Raw genomic sequence first — 5516 nt, 5'->3', positions numbered from 1 at the left:
TGGCTAAGACACTTGCCTGCTAACCAGACGGCTGGCGGTTCAAACCCACCAGCCACTCCTCGGAAGGAAGGTCGGGCAATCCTACTTCTGTAGTGATACTGCCTCGGAAACCCAAGGAGGGGTTGCTATGAGTCGGGGATGACTCGAAGGCACATAACAACAACAACAACAACAACATTTTACAGATGAGAAAAACAAGGCATAGAGGTTAAACAACTTGTCCATGTCACACAGTGAGTAAATGATGGAGCCGGTTCCAAATCCAAACATTCTGGCTCCAGAGTCTTGTAAATACTTTTTTTTTTGCCAAATATGAGGAAGTACTTTCTAAGAATAAGAGCTTATTAACTTAAAAAAAAAATAGATTGGTTTATAGAAATATCTAAGCTGAGGCTGAGGGCCATTCTTCAAGGATGCTGGCTCAGTAGAAGAAGCCCTGGTGGTTCAGTGGTTAAAGTGCTTGCCTAACTGAAATGTCAGTGGTTTGAAACCCACCAGCCAATCAGCAGGAGAAAGATGAGGCAGTCTGCTTCTGTAAAGATTACAGATTTGGAAACCCTAGGGTACAGTTCTACTCTGTCCTATAATGTGGCTATGAGTCACTATTGACTCAATGGCAACAGGTTTGGATTTTGGCTTTTAGCTCAGTAAATACTCCTTGGCAGCAAATACCAGAAACCACCTCTTGTTGCTTTAAGCCAAATAATGAGGAGGATAAGAAGGAGAGGGAAATGACAAGGAAGAGGAAAGAGAAAGGGAAAGAAGAAGATGTGGAAGAAGATAAGAAAGAGAAAGAGAAGGAGGGGACATTTGAGAATGGACTGCAAAATCAAAGAAACACTGAGCATGTAGATTCAAGAAGGACTAGGTACAAAGGCTCACTTGCGGGTCCAGACATCAGGAGCTGACTGATCATTTCTTCAAAGTATTATTGTATTAGTTGCCCTCAAGCTGGCTTCTACTCATGGAGGCTTTGTGTATAACAGACCAAAACACTGCCCAGTCCTGTGCCATCCTCATGATCACTGATATGTTTGATCCGCTATTGCAACCATTGTGGCAACTCATCTCATTGAAGGTTTCCTTCATTTTCATTTGCCCTCTACTTTACCAAATGTAAGAGGAGCTCTGGTGGCATAGTGTCTAAGGCATTTGACTGCTGACCAGAAGGCTGGCAGTTCAAACCCACCAGCCACTCCTTGGAAGGAAGGTTGGGCAATCTACTTCTGTAGTGATACCACCTGGGAAACCCAAGGAGGGGTTGCTATGAGTCAGATCTGACTCGAAAGCAGTGCATTTGGTTTGGTTTTGGTTACCAAATATGGTAAATTTCTTCTTCAGGGTGTAATTACCTAAATGAATCATCTCCAATGGATTTGGTCGTTTTGTGATTTTGGTCAAAACTCAAATTCCAGGGAAAGAAGAGCCCCTTGGCCTAGCCTGGGAAAGATTAACAATAAAAATAACTAGTATATGTAGTAAAGAGCTCTGGTGGCACAGTACCTAAGGCAAGTGACTGCTAACCAGAAGGTTGGCCATTCAAACCCACCAGCTGCTCTGCAGAAAGAAGACTGAGACAATCTATTTCTGTAAAGATTTACTGCCTGACAGAATCAACTTGATGCCACTGGGTTAGTATATATAGTATATTTATTCTCTACCAGGCACTACATATAAATGTATTTTCTCCCTACAATAACCATATAGGTCCAGTACTATTATAATTAAATAGAGACAAAGAGTTTGAATTACCTGTCCAAAGTTGCACAGGGGGCCTAGTAGCAGGGCTGGGATTTAAACTGAGGCAATGTAACACCAACATGCTATGCATACTCTAATATCAACCAGGAAAGGCTGAGTTCCCTAAAGCAAAATTTGAGTGTTGATGAATAAAGAGAATAGATGCTAGGAAAACAAAAAACATAGATGCTCCCTCAGGGCTTGGTTCTGCAGAGGAGACAGAGAAGATTCCTCAAGTGCTTTCCTCACTAAGAAGTCTACAATCAAGTTTCCATCATTACCCTTTGACCCTTGCAAGGGGAAGATGAAAGGAAGTCGAAACAGACAGACAATTAAATAACAGAAAAGATGTAACAGAAGGACTGGATGAAATGCAGCTATAAGAGTGAATTGTTTCCCAACAAGAAACAGCCAAATGACAAAATTCTCAGAGAGGAAATCACGGCTATAGTGGGAACTTGAAAGACAACAAAGAAAACATGCCAAATATTGAACTTGGAGAAACTGAAATCAGTGGAAGAAAAGCAGAGAGGCCAATTTCTCACAAATAGTGAAATCCTGATGTGAAACTGCAAGTATGACAAGAGGCTGATTCCAATCGTGGGTCAGGGTAGGAGATGGGAGCCAAGCTGTTGGGATTCAATAAATGTACCAGTTGTGTTACCTTGGAAAAGTTAAATGATCTCTCTAAACTTCAGATTTCTTATCTGTAAAAATTTTAATCATGCCTATTTCAGACGCCACTCCTCGGAAGGAAGGTTGGGCAATCTACTTCCGTAGTGATATTGCCTTGGAAACCCAAGGAGGGGTCGCTATGAGTCAGGTCTGACTTGACGGTACATAACAGCAACAACAACAACAACATTGAGAAGATAAAATGATGTGTGATGTGTTAAGCACTGCCTGGCACATAACAAGTGCTTACAACATGTTAGCTACTCTCACTATATTATTTGCTACAAGCCCAATGTGGTCTGGGACAGGCACACAAGAGCAAGTTCCAGAATGACACCTCTACCCAATCTCATGTTCCCTGTCTAGCAAAAATATCTTTTATCCTTTAAAGCCAAGCCCAAATACTGCTGCTCTCAAGGAATTTCCCCTAGGAATTCTCACAGCATGTGACTTGTTCTTCAGTTTTGCACTTGTTTCCCTCTACTGTCTTATCTTTTAATTAGTTCTCTTTTTTCAGTTCTGGATGACTGGGAGAGTGTCTTATTCACCTTAGTGTTATTCACCATCTAGGCTACATCACTTCTTTAGCATTTTACTTTTGCGGGAGCATGGGGAACATTATGTCTTCTGAATTCACGTCTCCATCTGGAGCAACACCTGGTCTTCCACTTGTGCCTTACTCAATACTCCTCAAGAAAAGAGGAGGCAATTATCTAGCTGGGAAACTTAGAAACGAGGACTTGGCATGGAGGGCCAACTTATCCTTTGGCATAGTAACACAGGGACTCAAAAAACAAAAAAAAAAAAACCTCACTGCCCTCTACTCCATTTGACTCATAGCGAATCTTCCTTGGGTTTCTGGTATCTCTATGGAAATAGATTGCCCAGTCTTCCTTCCAAGAGTTCTCCCACTCTATCCAGGATCTCCTACAGAGATCCCTCTCCAAGTGGTTGACAGTGGTAGCTGGGCACCATCTAGTTCTTCTGGTTTCATAGTTGTATAGGCTGAGGATCTCATGGTGTACCAGTCACTTGGACACATTGTTTCCATGGGTCTTTGGTTTTCTTCATTCTTCTTTGCTCTGGAGGAGCAAAGACCCATCATTGCATCTAGATGGCTGCTTGTTAGCAGCCTTCTGGTTAGTAGTCAAATGCGTTAGGCACTATGCCACCAGAGCTTCCAACATAGGGACTAGGGGCCACAACACTTTTGGGGATCCATGAAAATATTTTAATTTCTTCTGAAATCAGAATTATAAAAATTTAAGGTCAGAGAAAATATTTTAATATATAATAAGATTCATCTTTCTACCAGTGCATATATAATTTTTAATATTTTTTATGGAAGAAGGGGCTCATGGAAGCAAAAGGACCTATGACCCACAAAAGTCAAGATGCAGCACTGTGGGCACAGGTAGTTCAGCCTCTTCCCTTCTCCCTCTTCCTGGGGAGCTGTCTGCCTGCAGACAGCAGGCATCTTGCCGGGCTTTTTCAAGCTTAACTTTTGACGGTGGTAGAACATTTGCCAGGTCTTTAATCTATTTTGAATTTGTTTTTGTGTATGGTGTGAGACATAGATCCTGTGTCATTTTTCTTCAGATGGAAATCCAATTTTTCCAACACCGTTTATTGAAGAGAATCTCTTTTCCCTCATTGAATGGACTTAGCACACTTGCCAAAAATCAGTTGACCATAGATCTGTGTGTTTATTTCTGCACTTTTAATTCTATTCCATTGGTCCCTGTGTCTACTGTTATACAAGTTGTTTTGATTACTATAGCTGTACAGCATGTTTTAAAATCAGGAAATGTGAGTCCTCCTACTTTGTTCTTCATTTACAATATTTCTTTAGCTATTTGCATTCTTTTGTCATTCCATATAAAGTTGAGGACTTTGTGTGTGTGTGTGTGTGTGTGTAATTCATTCAGGACTGTTGCATCCATAGATCACTTTGGGTATTATCGACATCTTAACTGTATTAAGTCTTCCAATCCATGAACATGGAACATCTTTCTGTGTATTTAAGTTTTCTTTAATATATTTTTTAATTATTATTTTTCATTTTTATTGTGATTTAGGTGAAAGTTTACAGAGCAAATTCACTTTCCATACAGCAGTTCACACATACTTTGTCTCATGACACTGACTGCAGTTTCCCACAATGCAACAGCTCTCCTCCCACTTCCTCCCCATAGCCACCTCTTCCGTGTCCATCCCTCGCATACACTCCTGCCCCTCCAGCTGTCTCCCTTTGCATACACTGCCCTTCTATTCTCCCATGGTTACTCTCTCCAGGGAATATATCTATCTAATGTAAGTGTTCAGCTCATATGCCTGTCTTTTGTTTGACTGGAAACCACAGGAGTGGGTTCCATTCCATACCTGAAGGCCAGCTAGAGGCCATAGTCTCAGTGGTTCCATTAGGCTCTATCAGACCAGAAAATCTGGTCTTTTTTTTTTTTTTTAATGATTTTGACTTTTGTTCTCCATTGTTCTCCCACTCTATCCAGGATCTCCTACATAGATCCCCCCTCTAAGTGGCTGACAGTGGAAGCCAGGCACCATCTAGTTCTTCTGGTCTCATAGTCATATAGACTGAGGATCACATGGTGTACCAGTCACTTGGTCTAATTATTTCCATGTGTCTTTTGTTTTCTTCATTCTTTTTTGCTCTGGATGAGGAGAGGCCCATCGTTGCATCTAGATGGCCACTTGATAGGCTTTTTAAAAATTTTTATCATGATTTGGGTGAAAGTTTACAGAGCAAATTCACTTTCCATACAGTAGCTCACATGCACTTTGTCTCATGACACTGACTACAATATACCACAAATTGGAGCAAAGCTCCCCTCCCCCTTCCTCCTCATAGTTACCTCTTCCCTGTGTCCTTCCTTCCCATGAACTCCTACCCCCCAAGCTCTCTCCCTGTGCATACATAGCCTTTCTATCTCCCATGATTGATCTCTCCAAGGAGTGTATCTACTTAATGTAAGTGTTCAGCTCATATGCCTGTCTTTTGTTTGGCTGGAAGCCACAGGAGTGGGTTCGATTCCAGACCTGAAGGGCAGTTAGAGGCCATAGTCTCAGTGGTTCCATCAGGC

The sequence above is a fragment of the Orycteropus afer genome, unplaced genomic scaffold, assembly GCF_000298275.1.
Source record: "Orycteropus afer afer isolate SDZICR_OR568_19922 unplaced genomic scaffold, OryAfe1.0 scaffold00010, whole genome shotgun sequence".
Classification (NCBI taxonomy): domain Eukaryota; kingdom Metazoa; phylum Chordata; class Mammalia; order Tubulidentata; family Orycteropodidae; genus Orycteropus; species Orycteropus afer.
The sequence above is the reverse complement of the archived record's forward strand: the minus strand, read 5'-3'. Positions refer to the sequence as shown.